This window comes from Poecilia formosa, unplaced genomic scaffold, assembly GCF_000485575.1.
Source record: "Poecilia formosa unplaced genomic scaffold, Poecilia_formosa-5.1.2 Scaffold7, whole genome shotgun sequence".
Lineage (NCBI taxonomy): Eukaryota > Metazoa > Chordata > Actinopteri > Cyprinodontiformes > Poeciliidae > Poecilia > Poecilia formosa.
In genome coordinates, this window is record NW_006799946.1 from 4,520,395 (window position 1) to 4,538,833 (window position 18,439).

General features: G+C 41.2%; 1 protein-coding gene across 1 annotated transcript in view; it reads left to right on the forward strand.

Annotated features, from left to right (window-relative positions):
- Positions 1 to 177: 177 nt before the first annotated feature.
- tbkbp1 (TBK1 binding protein 1) overlaps positions 178 to 18,439 on the forward strand; it is a 57,716-nt gene continuing 39,454 nt past the window's right edge. The window contains exon 1 of the mRNA XM_007572339.2: positions 178 to 402. The gene's annotated coding sequence lies outside the window, so the exon portion shown is untranslated. The remainder of the gene's footprint in view (positions 403 to 18,439) is intronic.

Consider the following 18,439-nt stretch of genomic DNA (forward strand, 5'->3'; position numbering starts at 1 on the left):
GACTTAAATGTTTGATAAATCACCTTCCACTCCAGCGTGCTGCTGACAGATTGGACTCTGCCTGGAAAATACACGGTGACTCAGGCGGTGCATGTTCTCGTTAGGAGGAAACTAACGCTCCTATTCCCGCGACATCATCATCATCATCATCATCATCCCACATTAGTGGAGCTCCTCAGTCCTGCTCGGCAGCATCTCCAGGAGGCGTGCTGAGCCGCGCCACAAGGGGAGCAGAGCGGGCTTCCACCTGGACTCACCGCTACATCAAATTAAAGAAGAGAATAACAATAAGCGAGGACGCGCTTTTGCTTTAGGAGGAGCTAAGCCTCCACCAACGGGGGTGGAAAAAAAAAAAAAAAAAAAAAAAAGGGATGCCATCCACGGATCGATCAGCTGGAGCGCGTAAGTTATGTGTTTTCTACCCAAACAATGCGACGTGGTTCGTTTTCTGCGTGTTGGATGGCGACGTTTTAGTGAACAGGGTGTTGGGGTTGGGGGGGAGAAGGCCAGACGAGGGGTGCTTCCCACAGATCTGTTCATGTAGTATTACTACTGTAGCGATGTGTTTGCAGTGAGCAAACACATCGCAAAGATCCAGGCCTGAGGGGCAGAGGATTTTGCAGTGCCTTTGTCGTAGTTTGAAAGTTTTTACATTTTCTCGCAATATTTACTCAGCTGGAAATATATGTTGTGCACATAACGATGAAGTGGTGGATACATGATGCTTTATCATTTGCAGAACCGCCTCTTGTATTACTGACAGCTGCTTATATGTTTCTATCAGCTTTGAAAATCTAAAGGCTAATAATATTCGCCAAAAAAACCCCTCAAGCTTATCTACTGATTGGGAGATTTGGTGAAATTGGATTTGGATTCTCAATTGGATTTAGGTCTAGACTTTGACAGAGCCAATCTAACAGATGAATATGGTTTGATCTAAGCAGCTTTATCGTAGCTTTTGCTGCGTGTTCTGTTGAAAAGTGGACCTCCGCCTTTTTCGGGGTAGTCCAGCGTTCCCATTGCATGTTGTTGCCACTACCAAAGGAGGTACTGCGTTCCAGATTATGTGCAGTGTTTGTTTTCCTCCACAAATGAGCAAATGATAAAATTTCAGTCTCTTCTGACGAAAGCAGTGCACCTTCTTCCATGTTTGCTTCGTCTTCTGTGCGGCTTGTGGCATAAAATGAGACTTCTTATGATTTTTCTCTGCTAACAGTTATCCTATCAACAGATTCTCCCACATGAGCTGTTGGTCTCTACAGCTCCTCTGGAGTTAAAGTTCTCGGTTACTTCTCCAAAAAAAAAATTCTCCTTCTCTGGGTAGTTAGTTTAGGTGGACAGGCAGGTTTTGGTAGGTTTACAGATGAGGAACCATCTTCAGCGTTCTCCCTGATCTGGGTGCTGTGTTCCTCATGATAGCCTCTCTAAAAAAAAAACTTCCTGAAATTTTTGTCTTACAAAGAAGACTGTTGCTACTGGCAATGAACGTACCTCATTTATTGTCATCAAAGTACGGAAACCTGAACTGTTTTGATGAATATAGGTGTGAAGGATATGAAGGCAACTCGTTTCTAAAGCTTCAAACACAAAAATTCTTCAGTCATAATTCAGTTAATATTGAAAAAAGTATATTTAAATCAAGCAACTGCCCACTGGCATTATGCTCAGCGTAATCTACCCAATGGTTTGAATTATAAATCTGACAGCATTGGTAACAAAGCTACACTTCCTTTTTTTCTCAGAGGACGATATGATTCAAAGGTTAACTCGTGTTTTTGTTGCCTGTTCAGAGGAGAAAACAGAAATCACATCTTGCCCTTTTCACCAACAATGAAGGAGCCTGTTTGTTTTTGTACCTGTGCTGAACAGCTTGTTTCGAAAGTCGCAGAAAAAAAATAAGCGGCGTGTTCAAGCCGTGGCTGAAAGTTTTAGCAGTGGCACAAGTGTGATGCTTCATAACGTTCTAAAATGTTTCAATAGTTTGCCAAAAACACTAATTTTGAATCTCAAGCGTGTCCTTTTCTTTCAGTGTGCTCGCAATATTTTAGCAAGACACAGGCAGACAATATATTTACCAATATATTTGCCTTTTAGACTCACTCACATTCTCCTGCTGCCAGTGGCAATCAAGCTCTGCACTGCCGGAGTCATGATCCTCTCCTCCTGAGGAGATGATACTCACAAGCTGAAGCCTTTTCTGTAGCAGCTAAACCTCTCAGCTTGACGTCTTGGACGAGCCACAAAACTGTTGCATTAGTGATTACTTGCGCCTCATTTCCACTGAGCGGTGTGGTATGGGACGATGTGGTTTGGTTCGCTATTTTAAGGTGCATAATATTCAGAAAACCATTTCTACCATCAGTTCGACTGTCACTGGGTTAAACCCAAATGCCTAAAGTTGTGCCATACCTGTACAATCACTGAACTCTGCTGCGCAACACCAGTAGCTCTGCTTTAACCATACCCTTGTCTTATAGACCTACAACTGAAGGCAATCCAAAACAGTGGGTTCAGTACGGGCTGGTTATATGGTCTGCTTTTACAATGGAAACAGACGAAATAGCGTACCAAATTACATCGAACACGGCATTGTGCTTTTGATTCTTGGTACTATTGCTGACTCAAGAAGTTGACGTTGCCCCTTTTTTATTGAAATTGTTCTGCGGAATAGAAGTGCATGAGAAAAAGACGGCGTTGCCTTCTGTTTGAACTGCATCAAAATGAAAAGTTTTGTTTGTACTTAATTTCCGTTTTCAATATTGCTGCTATGACCGATGACCAATATTTACTAATATCACATGGTATTATATCTGCTTCTCTTCCCTTTCTTGACTGTGAGTGATAACTGAAAATCTCTTTCTAATTTAGCTAAACATGCCACAGTCGTGTACTGTGTGTCACTATCACTGTCAAATGCCCAAACAAATATCACATGCTCAACGCCTCCCCTTCCAAAACATATATATAAGCAGGATCAAAATGGAAATAAACATCGGTTATTAATATCAGCTACGTTTTGAGGTGACCAATACCAATGTTAATTGCGATATATTGTTCATTCCGAGTTTGAATGTCTAAGCGTGGTTGAAATGTTTCAACATCAATCAAACTGGCATAATTTGAGGGACCTCTGCTGATGACGTGTCTGTACTAAACTTAAGTTAAGAAATTAAGTGATTGCCCCCAAAAACCCCCAGGTTCTCATAGCTATTTGCAACAAATTGATTTGTGAAATATTGTGAAACACAAAATTTCCTTCTCTGCAAAACTTAACATCTCTGTTACGGTCCAACTCTTTTCACCACGTCGGTATATAGTAGAAGAGAACTAATAGAAAATCAGCTCCTCTAGTCACGATTCTTTGGCGATTCTTTATATGGGGGGGATTTGTATTGATTATTTTGACTGTGCCAGTCCATTTTCTACACATGAAAACACAAGAGTTTGCTAATCATGCACAAACTCAGATCTGTTTGAATCCAAATCAGCCGTCCTCAGGGGGGTTTGCTCAGAGTTTAATCTGTTACAAAGTTGTAGATCAGCCAAGTGACGTTCCCTGCTTTTATGGGAACCATGAATGAAGGCTAAAACACACAGACAAGTAAAGAGAAAAAAAAATAAAAAATCAAGTGAGGCTCTGAAGAGGTCACGTTATGTTTACGTGTAGTGAAAAAGAAGCCACAGACCTTCAGAGAGCCTGGAGCGTCATTGATCGAGACCACTTTAAGAGATTGCATGAAAGGACTGGCTGCTTGGATCAAGAGTAAACAGCTATGTGCTGCTGCAGAGGCCCAGCAGAGTCAGGGGTAAATAAGAAGAAACCACAAAAGAGGAGTAATTCAGCCCTCAATCTTCATTGTACGTCTGTGAATCTCTGCAATCCAACAGACTCTTTTAAAGAGCTGAACATTTTAATGTGGCGGCAGCCTTTAACCGAGGTCAGCGGGTCACATGAAGAAACCCTCTTTCTGAGCGTCAGACTACAGTTTCGTCACTTCGGTTGAGCCATTCAGCCTCCTTTTCCGCTTCCCCCGGGGCGTCTCGTCAAAAGGAGCTAATTTAAGGACGTGAATCATACCTTCACCTCCTAATCACCAATCACTCAACCGACGTGCCGCTCTTCAGTTTCCATATAGGGCCTGTGCTTGTTTTGCTGATTTTCTGCCTCTTTAGTTTTGTTTATTTTCAACCTTGCGCAGCTTTAAATTTGATTTCAGCAAACCCCCCATAAGGTTGGAGTCGGTATAAAAACATACTCTTTTTACTGTGCCGATTAACGTTTTGTTTGCATCTCCTTTTTTTAGAGATGCTCTGAAGCGAACGTGCGTGTGATTTTATTGTGAGCAGGACTGAATTGTCCAAGGACACGGCGCACATCAGCAGCGTATGCTACGTCGAGTCTCTTTGTCGCTTTTATTTTTATAGAAACGAGACAGGAAAAGCTTCTTTCATTATGGATGATTCACAGTCAGAAACAAGCTCTCGCAGTGCTCACTTGTGGAGACAATTAGAGCGTGTTCAGCGGGGCTGAACTGTGCCAGCTGACCTTGACGAAAGCTGTTTCGGAGTTACTCCGGTCTGAAGAGAGCGTGTTCATGTGCGCTCGGAAAGGGGAGGTTACTGACGCAATCAGACCGTTGGCACCTTTGACTGAACAGAGGAAGTGTTTTTCGTTGCCGAATTAATTAAAAAGAAGAAACTGAAGAGATGCGGTTACTATTCCAGTGACATGGCTCCTCAAACTGAATTATGCTGGTGTGAAGTTTCCTATCTTTTCATTCAGATCTTATTTTGCGATCAAATAAGTACACATGCAGTGGCAAAAGTAAATGCGAGTACAGTTGTAAGTCTTGGGATGTATGTTTCGAACAGCTTTGCACTTCCAGAGAGTCAGTTTCCTATTCTTCTTGGATTGGATATTTTCAGGTCTTGCCTCAGATTCTTAGTTGGTTCTTGGAACAGACTTTGACTGGACCATTTTAACACAAGAATGTGCCTTGATCCGATGCGCATTGCCTCAGTCTCTCATCTTTTGAAGCCTCTACTCGAATACTTTCCTAATACTTTCCTATTAATCAGCTGATAGTCACCTTACCGCTCAGATATTTATGCCTCAGAGGCAATGGAAAAATAAAACATACACATCTTGTTTCTTGGCAGCCACTTTATCATTCAATGTGGAAAAAAAACCTAATAATAATAATAAAAAAATCTTCACGCAAGAGAAGTTACTAAACGTTGACAGCTTAAAATGAAACCGGAAAATAATATTGGCATTGAAAAATATAATTGCAGCTGAAAATATTAACAATTACTCTGAAATAAATGTACTGAAAACTACACTGATAGTAAAACAATAATTGATAAAAAAAAAAATACTTAGAACTCTAAATATATACTGTTGATTAAAATAACTAGCTTTCACACTGGCAGTTTTCTTTTCACTGACATTATTTTTTTTTAGTGGTGCTATTTTTCAATTTAAATCCTCTCTGACTGTTTTGGTATCGGACTTGAGGGGCGGGACTTTAGTTATGAATATGATTTGCATATATTATACAAGCCAACATTAGTGCTGAACCTCACACATACGTTAGAAATATGACAGGACTGGAAAGTTCTGTTAGTTTTGTTCACTTTCAGACAGCACGTTTTTTTTCTTTTGAATCTCTGTATGAATGACAAGGCAGCAAACAGTGTGACGGCAGCTTCAAGATGTGCATTTGGTGTGTCAGCAGGGGTAAAGTTTTTCTTATAGGTTTGATGTTTTCTTTCCCTGAACTTGACTGCCTGTCACACCTGTAAATCTGAGAATAAAACTGTTTCTTGAGACACTTCAACAAAGAGGCAAAACAGTTTCGTTCATCTTCTTGTACCAAGGAATTCAACAAGGCATTTCTGGCACGACAGTTTAAGAAAAATGTATAACAAGCTTTAGATTGAAGCTGCTTAAGTTGTGAAAAGAAAGAATCTGAATGCAATCATCCCTGTCATGTTCTTTGGAAAAACTGCTAAAATAATCTGTGCTTTCTCTATGCCTCGAGACCTTGGACTTTTAAGCTTTGCAGCTACTTTGTAAAAGATGTGCTGTACCAAAAAAAAAAAAAAAAAATTACATTGAAAAAGAACGGCAAAAATTGTGAACAAATATTTGCTCCTCGTGACGGTTACAAAATCACATTCAGACGTTTCATTGTTCTCAGCAGCGTCACAGTGAAAAGGGGTCAGCGTGAATGAACCAGGTTTGGATTTGACGATGATTTGAAGTTGTTGTTGGAACGCAATCATTTCCGAGGATTTGATTAGCGGTCGCTCCCTCCTGAGAGACAAAGTTAGTCAAAGGAGCAGTGCACACGCTCTTTTGAATGTGTTTGTACACATTCGATAAAGCTGTTGCTATTGCTAGCTCTCGTTAAGATGAATGCGTGAAATTATTGTTCATATGAGGTTAGCTTGTTTTGTGGAAATGTTTATAATTTCCCTGTGCACCAGGATCATTTTCATATGGATTTTGAGCTGAATAAATAAACACTTTGGACACACTCGGCACGGGCCCTTCTCTTTATGTCTTTTGCATACTGAGGGGTAGCATAAATTGCTTCTGTAAGGACCTTGCTGATTTCTTTCCTTTTTGGCGTTGTGTTTCCACTAACATGTAAGGTCACACCATCAAAGTGCCTGCTTTCAAAGTGGGGTCACACCTGCTAATGATGGAGCCAGTCCTAATCTAGTGACCCCCTGACGTTTAGTTGTGCTAAAAGTCTCAGGTGCTATGGCTGTAAATAGCTAAGTTAGCTCATTCTTTGCACAATTGCCTTAAAACAAAATAGAATACAAGAAGTAAAAATGCAAAAAAAACAAACTGTTTTTGTCCATGTGATTTTTATATGGTTAAAATAAATTAAGTATGCTCCTATGAAGGAACTGATTATTTTAACTCAGGAAATTTAATTTATTGCACTGATTCATGTTTTTTTATTATTATTATTATTATTCTTTCCAACCAATCATAATATTTTCTCATTAATCAGATTTTTTTTTACGGCAGACTATGCATAAAAACCAGACTGTGTTCTCTCCACTGCTGGATGGTGATGCTGTAGTTTCTACCTGAGAGTCGGTAGCCACCACAGGAACACGAGGTCATTTATCTTGCTTTGCAGTATCATTATCGGTGGGCAGCACACATTAGACACACACACACACACACACGCACACGCACACACACACACACACACACACACACACACATACAGCGTGTCCTGCCTGGAGACTGTGCTGACATAATTCACAGATTGATAATTTATGCAAAACCCTCGTTCACTCCTCCTGTGCGTTTTGCAACGCTTCCTTACTCACTTCTACGTTTCCTGCCTCTGGTTTTTGTCAAGTGACGCGCCACGATCAACGGTGCTATGCATAAACACGGACGTTTATGTAAGACACATACAGACTGAATCATTAAATGAAGAGGGTGGGCAGAGGCCCTGCCGGCTGATGGAATATTCATGGACGGCTTTCAAGGGTTGGAGAGGTGAAGCAAAGAGGAGACAGAGAGGGAGAAAAAAAAGACGGGAGTGACGCACTTCTCTGCCCCTGTCCTTTGAGGGAGCTGTACAACTGGCGTTTCCATTTGGCTCCTGAATAAGTCAAAGGACTGCAGCACCAGATGCCGCTATAGGTTTTGTTTTCTAAATGACACATTTCCGATTCATTCTTGGATGACTTTATCTTTTTATTACTAATATCTGACTTCATTTTAGACAAAAAAAACTTCTTGGTTGAATAGAAATAGATGTAAACTTAAATCTGCCAGGGGTATGAATATTTCTTGGCATAACTGAATAAACTGCAGATAGCTTTCTTTTTTTTTTTTTTTTTAGCTTTTAATGGGTAGCAACAGCAAGGCCAAAGGGTTTGTCTTTGTGTGCAGGTTTCCAACCTCTATCCATCATGGCTAAACGAGTGAGAGACAGAGAACAGCCGTGACAGGCTGCCACTCAGATTAGCGTCATGATATAGGGAATTGATTAATTAGGAAGTTGGGTCTTGTTTTAATTATGTTTATGTAAGGCGCTCGCTATCTAAAAGAGGCATGGCGTTGGAGGTCAAACTATTTTCATGTTGATTCAGAGAGAGAGCAAAAATATTTCCTGCAGGATGAAGAGAGAGAAAACAAGTTTTGTACTATGAAAACTTTTGAAAATGTAAAAATGTGAAAGTGTTTATTTTTATTTATTTTTTTTTACATTTTATGTGGTTATGAAGAGAACAACTCACCAGCCCGGGCTCATCTCCCATATTCATGTTGATAAAAGAGAAAACGTTTGGGAACCGCTGGCTTAATGGACGTCGTCAATGCCAACTGTTGTCGCTATTTATATTAGCTATCCATGACTTTCTGTTTCCCTGAGGGTTTAAATATGATGCGACAAGAACCCATATTTATCGTTGCACCATTTACAGTGAGTGGGAGGATAAAATATGTAAAAAGCTCACTGTTAGAGAAGTTCAGCTCAGAGTGGCGTCTTGGGGTCACAAAGTCTGCATAACAGCCATTAGAAGATTTCTACCTGCCGACTACTTGTTTAAGGGGCATGCCTAGAAAAAGCTTCTCCTTTTCTTTCAGCGCGGATCAAAACACGAGGTTGTTAGACTCTGCCGGGACCTTAATTGGAACCGTTTGAAGATCACACAGTTTTTTTTTTTGCATTAAACTCTCCAGGAAGGTATGCACTCCATTAAGTGCAAGATCTATGATGCAAGGGGGGCCAAGTCGTCTTCCGAAAGCGCAGGAAAAACCATGTTGTAGTGCATGGCATGGCAAAATCTTTGAAATGCCAGCATTTTTAGAATTAAAAAAAAATAAATCTGAAAACTGAAAACGGGACATCATTCAGTCTTTTGTGCAGGATAGTGATCTGAATCAAACATGAATCAACACAGAAATAAATGACTCACCAGACACAAAAATGCATTTGGCTATCTACATCATGTCTTTTGTTGAATACTAATGAAGTTGTGTGCAAAAATGCTCAAAACATCCACTCAAAATATTTTCCTGATTGGAATAGAGCTGGAAAAACATTATGAACTTAAACATCTTGTTGCCTAACACAATTTTAAGCACATCCAAAAGAGCTTGACAGGAAAGGCAGATGGGTCCTTTCTGAATTCAATAATTTACGTGTGTATCTACAACTTAGCTCATAAGGTAACTATATAAAAGTGCCTCAAAGGAGCATCTTTTGAATCATTGATCTTGTAATTCTTGCAAAAATGTTGATAAGCTGTGCTTCGTACAGTTTGATTACTTTATGACCTTCAACTGGGCTTGTATGATGCATAAAGTATACAAAGGGATGATTCTGAATGCTCCAATCTTATGAAATATTGGCGAGGACAAAAGGAGGTTGTAAAAGCTTAACAAGCAGTGAAATTTATCCAAAAATAATATTTTGAAACACAGGCTGCTCCCACTAAGCCCCACTGAACATGTATAGAGGTTAAAATTGTCTTGTAAATTTCATTATGATATAAAAGTTATTAAAAAAAATGTTTTTTTTGTGGGTTTTTTTGTGTTTTTTTTTTACAACTTGCCAAAAACACTAAATTGCATTTTTTTTCATTTTTTTTTTTTTTTACTATTTATTATTGTGGCAGGAAGCTACTCTGATTGAATATACTTAGCATGTTTGGTTGTGCAGCTTATTTTCGTCTTTTTGATACAAATATGATTCTGCTAATTAAACAGATAACAATGTTTTGCTCATCCAGTTGCTTGTCACACTCAAAAATTCATAGGTGCCTGAACAAAAGTAGTAACAGGAGCCGATTATTCTATAAAAAACAGATCTCTGCTCGATCACTCATCTTTATCCCATCATCGGTAAAGGTTTTGTGGGCCAAGGGCGGCAATTGTTGTACTTCTCCCTCCTCTAATTAAAAACCAAAAGGAAAATGAGAAATACGATGGGCGGCCCACCTGTATTCATGTCCTACTCTGAACCAAGACTTTAGATTTTAGATGAGTCACTTAGCAGAAAATAAAAAGAAAAAAAAAAGGCTTTCCAAACTCCTCTTTGCTGCTCCCAAAGGGAACAAACTCACACCTCCCACTGCACCGTCCCGGCTGTCTTCCATTGTTCAGTAGCAACCCCACTGACAGCGCCGAAGTCTTTCTGCAAGAGCAGAACTGAAGCACGACGGTTTGTTTGCGATGAAACCCTGAGCACTGCGTGACAACAGCAGGATGACATAACAGGGTGGTGGTTGCTGTTGGAGGACACCTGGTTGCTGGGGAAACTGGAAAAAAATAAAGATGTGATGTAACGGCGACGCAACTCTCTACACCTACTCAGAACACGGTGCCAGCCAGTTTACGCTTATGTGCACCGCGTGTCCAATACGTTAGTGATGGAGAATGGGAATGAAGTGCGTAAGGAATGGAAAGAGACAGCAGCTGTGTGTAAAGAAATAAATAAATAAAAAAAAGAGGAAGAAAGTCCTTGTCGAACCCGGAGTCTTTGGACTCGCTAGGGATTCACGATTCTTTTTGTGTCACAGGAAAACCAGGTTACCCATTTGCTCGCCGCTCTTTACTGGACTGCTTAAACTCCCTGTGGCGCACCTAAAAATATCTGCTCACACACTCTGAAAATGGCCTACCTGTGTTTGGTGAGGAAATGCCTTGTTGATGTATCCCAAATATATTTCTTTGTTGTTCCTGCAGCTTCAAATAAATTTTTGTTTTAAATTCTTAACCATAAAATGTGCAGAGGGTAATAAATGCTTTCATAGATTTTTTTTTCTGTATCTTTGAGATACAACAAATAAAGTTGCACCAGTGAATCACTTCCACCATAGAACACGATATCTGATATCCATATTTCTTTGGTTACAGTTATTGAAACGTTTTCATCATATTACAACAACGGTACTCGACAAGCGCATTCATACAGCTTGGCCTTTCAAATATTTTGCCACGTTACAAAAACAAATTTCAATGTGCAGGCCCTTGGTACTTTGGAGGAGCTGCAGAGATTTATAGCTCAGGAGGGACAGTTGGTTGATAGTTGTAGAACCATGACGTGCAAAATACGCTGCGCAATACATCAAATTGCAATCACCATCAGGATTTTGCTTTCAATTTCAATATGCTATTTCCACAGAACTGCTTAGATGCAGTACAGTGGACGCAATTGGCTATATTGTTTCATGCAATATGGATTTCAAATCTGCTCATCAATAATATATTTGAGCAGATGGATGGATTCTCGTTGTCCTTTATGGCTAAATTTATACGTACTACATTAAGAATTGTGATTAAGACATTAAAATGTGAATGGAATAAAAATAAATAAATAAAAAAGCTAATAAATGCACTGTACATCCATCAACATAAAACAATAAAATAGTCTTTGTTTTTGGGGGGTTGTAGGAGGACCCAGTATCTGTAAATGTGCAGTCAGATGATTCAGGCGTTTTGACGTCATCTACCAGAACAAAGATGCCGTCTTCTGTTTGCAATCTGACCTCGCTAACAACCTGTCACTGAACTGACTCGGGATACGAAGAATAATTACATCTGGGGGGATAATCCATGTGTTTGCAGCCGGGCCAGGCCCGGCGCATGGATTTCCAATAAATAACGCGGCTGAAAAAAACAACGAGCTTCAGGCAGAGTGACACTCAAGACAGAAAGAGATCACTCAGGATCTGTCTGTGCTCTGTAAGCCGCTGCTTTTTCTACTTGCAAAGCTAGATCTTTACATCAGCCTCTTTTGTTCTTCGGTTTCGGCTTATCCGGCAGCGAAAACCTCCCTTTGCACCTCGAAACCAGAAGTCCGATCAAACGGTAGCAAAAGCAATCTAAGAGCGAGCTCTGTCCTCGACAAACAAGCTGGTCGCCGTTCTTTTTGCGAGGGCGACTTTGGGTTAACTCTGGTTCCACATGCGTGACACGTGCAACGTTGCATGACCTAGAACATATGGGCCGCACCAGCCTAACAAGACTTAAGTGGCGCTCGTGTCTGGTAATTGGCTGTCAGCGTTGGCCCTTCTTCATTTTCTGCTAAGTAGAAAGAACGGTCCAAGGCAGCATGTGGACCTCTCTTCTCAGACTCAGGCCTCAGTCTGCTCTACCTGTTTGCAGTCCGTCGTCTCTGTGGAGATTTGCTGGAGCTTTTATCTTCCTTAGATGTTGCTGTTTCCCAGCCCCCCAATTTTAATTGCTTGCTGTAGTTCTTCCTTTTACTCTTCAAACTCTGCCCCCCAAAAATATCTAATTTAATATTGATAGGAAAACATGTTTTCTGTTATTTAATCCAAAGTCAGCATTAGTTGTCGTGTATGGGAAGGAATAAAGTTTAACAAAATGTTGACACATATTCCTGACAAGCAGTTTTGTATTCCAAGTGGCATCTACTGCTGCACAGGGGGGTAATCAAACTAAAACTAATCAGGACAAAAACCATGAGAGATCACTGGTAATCTCGTGGCACAAAGTTGGTATAAATCTGCATGCGCCGTGAGCGCGTTTAAATTTACAACGTGCCGTTTGCTCGCATCTGCTGTTTTGCTAACCGACGGTCTCGTCGTAACTCCTCTAACATTTTTGATCTCTGTCCTGAAATCACGAAACATTTTGGTTCTGCTGTTGCCAACAAAGGCCGTACAACAATAAACCTCCCAGCTGTCTGAGCTATAGCTTTCCACTGCTTTCTCAGCCTCAGACATGTTTATATGCGCTTTTCGCCTCTGTCTGTGAGCATCTCTCAGAGTATGAGCTCTGTGCCAATGTGACATTCACATCATATCCAGTATCTTACACATGGCTGGATTAATGCCCTCAGGATAAAATTGGTGATGGCTCTTCCATGACCTCCACTGTACATGCCGGTTTTATTATTTTCTCCGGCATCATGAAACCAGCCAGTGCTGGAGATGAAACGATTAGCTGGCAGTGAATCTGAAAACCAAATAGGGAAAGAATATAAGAATGTTCAGGTCTGCCTCCTAAAGTGTGTGTGTGTTCTTTATTTCCCTTGCTTTACTGATTTGGGTTATTTTGATAGTCCTGTCTTCCTGTTGAGTTATTCTTGGTCAGTTTCTGTCGGAAACGAGTTTTTCTTTCAGCAGTTTATTGCTTGGTTTGTGGTGCCTCTGATATCATTTTTCTGTGCAGATGCAGTAAAGATCCAGTTAATTCTTCTGCATTCATTTCATATGTACTTGAGTCCATCATCAGCGAGCTTACAGATGAGTACCCGGTCTCCATAGAAGGAGCAAATAGCACCAGTAACTGGGGGGCACAGCTTAATGATCAGCAACAGGACTGACGAAATAAGACAAAGACAGAAGTGATGGCATTCGTCCATCCACATGCCGCAATGCCGTTAATGTTCTGCACAGACCTCCTCTGTCTAGTGCAGGGCCTCTTTTTATTTTACCTCTCGGAGAATGACCACTGAAACTTTGCTGGGAATTTGAAAGCTAACCCAGAGATGTCCATTGCCTAAAAGTGATGGCAACTTAAATGGCTGAGTACTATGTGTTTTCCAGGGACATAATGCCACAATCAAGTAACTGTATCACCTTTAGTTGTTCTAAAATCATTGTATATGTCAAAATTTGCTGGAATAAATTCAACTTCATAATTTGACTCCTTGAAATTGGGCCTCTGCGTCTTAACAAATCTCCTGCTCCTTCCGACACTCTGCCTTCAGCACGATGTCACAACAATGCTTCTCATTATGTTACAACTGTAACGAGAGTGGGACCGAAGAAGTAGTTGGTATGATGAGCTCCACAGATGGGCAGTTCCAAGGGGGAGCTTTGAGGAATAAACACATTGAAAGCATGAGTGAGACAATACGCAATGGGTGAAACCTCATAAATGGGCCTTTGAATTGTCTTTACAGATTTAAATCCAGAATTATTTAATTCAGCCAAAAAGTTTTTTTTTTTTCTTTCCAATTGGGAAACGTTTTCCAAGATCGCAAAAGTAACACTTGAACAGACAACAAAGTACTTGAAGTCTTTCTTGTCATTACAGTTACCAAGCCTTATAATTTCTGACTTGGCTTTTGTATGTTTTCACTGATATGTGACAGTTATTGTTTGAGGTTGAACGCCTTCTAGCTATCAAACTAATCTCTAGATCTCTCCAGCAGATTCATGTCAGGATTCCAGCTGGGCCGCTCCAAAATGCTAACATTTCTACTGGGCAGAGGAAACAATGTTTGTAAAATTGAAAGATTGCTTAAATAAGTTTGGGCTTAACTGTATCTATATTTTAAAGTATTCGTATTGTTCAGTCGCTATGCAGAATCCAGCTGTCCACTTTGGAGCTGTGGAGCAACTCGAGTACATTTTCAGTGCTCTTACTCCTCCCCCACTCCCTCAGTGTCTCTTTATTCCCTGAACACACACTCGCATACTCGCGTGTTACACACGCAGACAAAAAGAGCCCTTCCTCATGTAAAATGCAGCTTTCTCAAGAAGACAATCATCCACAACGCAAGTTCTAACTGTAAGCGTGCTCCGTTTTACATTCGCAAGACTTTCCGAATCCGATTCCGTTTCACACCTTTGTGTTTCACACTTTTTGGGTTATCGGATAGTCCGAATTTTCTCACACTCGTCCAAACGGCTGTTTGAAGGTCATCGACTGAGAGGAGTTAGATGTAAGGGCGTTCACTTGTTACCACGGAGGTCTTTTTATTTTTTGCCGTTTACTAACAGGGGACAGCCACATATGCACATGTTTCAGTGTTGCAGAGGGAACAGCTTTGGAGGCCGAGCAGCTTTGTCCTTTGCCAAGGACTCTGTCTTCCATTAAAATAATGCTCTGACGTCTTGACAAGGGGCACATGTGCAGCTTGATCGGTAAGGTTTACATCACCTGAATGAGCAGGCGCCTTTACGCTCCAGCTGAAAGATGCCACACTCCCCCCCAACCCCAATCTGCCGTCTTTTGCGTTATCTCGTAGTCTGTCTGATCCGAGCTTCTGCTCTCTTCCCTCTCACACATCGTGTTGTTTCATCCAGTGTGAACCAGCAGCACCAGGCTTCATTAATTAATCATCAACCTAAGATCGTCATATCAGCTCTGAGAGCCAATTAAACACTTGTTTTTATTTTCTGTCTCAAGCTGGCGACGATCTTAATATCCTCAAATAATGGAGGCTGGAATTGAACCCGTTGTGTAATTCAGGTGCAGCAAAGGGGTGTTTCGATTAAATGCCTCGACTCGCAATAAGCATGCTTGTTCTGTTTTCATGGCTGTTCCACTGCTTGTTTTTCATCTGTATCTTTACACGCGCTTAATTTTACTTGCCAATTATCACATGTGCTCTTTGTCAGTCTTGAGCTTCCTCTGTAAATTCAGGCCCCTGGACAGGTTGTCAGTCCGTCACAGGACAGTAGAGAGACATGCTGGGAAAATAACCAATCACACGCACTCATATTTCATTTTTACACTGTGTGATGTAGCAGTTAACAGAAGCTAGAAGTCACAAATAGGTGAGTGAGCTATCATGGCAACAATGAATGGAAAGCTTAATGTAGAATTTGAACTCGAAGAATCAGGGGCGGATGATGAGAGGAAAGAAGCTAAAGTCTAGAAAGAGGCAAAACTCACAACCAAAGATTTTCTTGCAACACAGAAGAAATTTCACAATGGGAACCTGTTACAAAAGGTCAACTTTTATACTAATTGATGTTTTTCAATAAATCAAACATGCAACAGTAGATTTCCCCATGTATTGCAGTCAATGTTGACCTTTCGATTGTTGCCTAACAGCTGGAAGGATCCCAGTCTAAATGTCACCTAGTTTCTGTGGCGCGTCAAGGTTCTCCGTGTTGCATGTGGGTTCCCTCTGCGAATCCTGACCATCTCCTTCAGACCCGAAATATGTGTCAGCTATCTGGTGACTGATTATCACCCTCATGTGTGAGAGTGCAGGATTTTTTAGAGTATTTCCATTTTCCATGTGTTTTCTTGCAAAAAAAAAAAATAAATAAAAAAACAAAGAAAGAAAGAAAATGGAGGATGTCTGTTAAATCTTATTTGGGCAACTATTGTCTTGACAAACTATTAAACCTGCATGCAGATCAGTATCTGCATGCAGGCAGAATGTGGCCTTCAAGGTAGAAGATGAGAAAGACTGAAATATTTCCCAATGCTGTCATGAATCTTTCTCTTCTTGATGTCATTGTAACCCATTTTGGTGCAGATTCTGCTTCTTCCTTATACTGCCCTCTCCCCGCCTCCCCCGTCTCAGTGTCATGTAACCGATAAACCTCCATTATTTTGTTTACTTATCGACATTAAGAGCAGCGCAGAGACTCCAGGTGTGGCGTTGAACATGCAGCCCAGGCGCTGTTGGTGGAGAGTGTGCTGAATGGTATCTTTTATTAGCTACACCTGCATCACAGATACTGCACAGAGTTGTGTGAGTCATAGGCAAAACAAGAAGGGAAGCTTTATTTTCCCCCCCTTCTACTGTACAGACTACTGTAGACGTGATATTGTTGCTAAACAACTGGCAGAAATAAATGCTGGTTCTTCAGGGATAGTTTGTATATGCTGGCATATTTCCATCTACTTCTGAGAGAAAAGGGGCAGACTATCCATTCCATTCTACAGTTCCTATGGTTTAATGTCTTTTTCATCGGATGCTAGCGAATGTGTAAAGTGTTTTTTGTAGCATAATGCACCACAAGGAGAGGGTTTATCAGAGGGGCGGCCCCAGAGGTCCATGGCAGCTCTGGAGGAGCTGCAGAGATTCACAGCCCAAGAGCGACAATTTGTTGGACAAGACAATTATTATTCATGTTTACCACAAATCTGCCCTTTATATAGAACAGGCAAGTTTTTTCCCCCCCTACTCCTTGAACACAACATCCTCTTGATGAAACATGAGCTTCTTTCATAAAATGCATCAAGGCTGAATTTAAAAATGTTTTTGCCCTCGCCGTGTGATTTGTGAAAGAGACCAAGTGGGTCCAATGAGAGACTCCCAGCCTTGCGTCAGCTGACTCGTATAAGCGTAAACTGGCTTTGTGGCTCAAGTTTCTAATATAGCAATTACAGATGGTCTGTGTAGCCAGCTGCCTGGGGGATTTAAGGCAGAAGCACACAGACACCAGCTCTGTGAAGCTGCATATTTGAAGCGCTTCATTCCTCGCAAGAAAATGGCAAGACGTTCGCCGAGACAGAAAAAGATCACTAGACTTTCCCCTTGGGTAGTTAGTTACTTCAGCAGTGATGCTGTTTCAAAATAGAACAACGCTGATTTGGCATCACAAGCCGCTGATGTGATTAACCCTGAAGGAGTGTCCTGACATTTATTTTATGTTTGATACTGTAGGCTGAACCTGTGGAGCTTCACTTCACATCTTGCTTTCATCCCGCAGCGATGGATTTTTTTCAAAGCCTGCATGTGTGAGGGATATGCCCCACCTGGATCTGTGTCGCACAAATGACCAAAGGGAGCTCAAAAGGGGGCTCGTCTTTGCAGACCCTTATCTACCCTTATCCTTATCTACATCTATATCCAGATGTAGATATTTATGTGCCAGCATGGCCTGGTCATAGTCCAGACATAAATCCAGTAGAGAATCTGTGATTATCCGTGTTAACTCCATTAGCATGCGCGTTTGAGATTGTAAAGCGACAACATTTGAAAAGGTTTCATAAGCTGAATGAAGGCCGTTTTCTTTTAGGTGCTTACTGTTGGTATTTCCCTCAGTTTTGTCAGCTTCCTCCACAACTCAGCTGGCGATGCTCCCTTTGCTTCCCTTAGGGTCAAACACAAACCTGTTTGACACTGAAAATTGCTGAAGTGCAGTTTGCTCACCTCCCTTCCGTCAGGCTTGTTTCTCTCCTGCCCTGTGCTGTCTTCAGACGGAGCCCGTATCATTCCTTGTCAACTCAAGACGCACAAGCAACAAAGAAAAATGTCTGGAGACGAAGTTGGAACGGCGGAGTCACTTTTGCATTCTCAGCGGGCTCATTATCGTTTCTGTTTTCACTTAATCATTTGGTTCGCAAAGTAGTAAAAACAGTTATTAGAGCCGATGATCTCTGTATGACTTCCGGGCTAACTGTCTCCACCACTCAGCCACATTTTTCTCTTCATCATATTGTGCAGCTCATCTGCACGCAACAGCCATCTTTCACTCCAGCCTGCTGGCGAGCCGAGTGTGCAGCGAGAGAAAGCATCGCGCTTGTCTTCCGTAATGCTCTTTTCACCGACTGAGACCAAATTACAGTCTTTGTTTCACCGGGAAACACACAAGTTCTTGTGAGTCATCCAACTTTAGCTCACCCCCGTCAACAAAGTGTGAGAACACTGATTTCTTTTTTTCCTGCAGTTGTGATTGTGTTTGCGGCCATGATTTCCTTTTTTTTTTTAATTGTTGGCAAATAAAA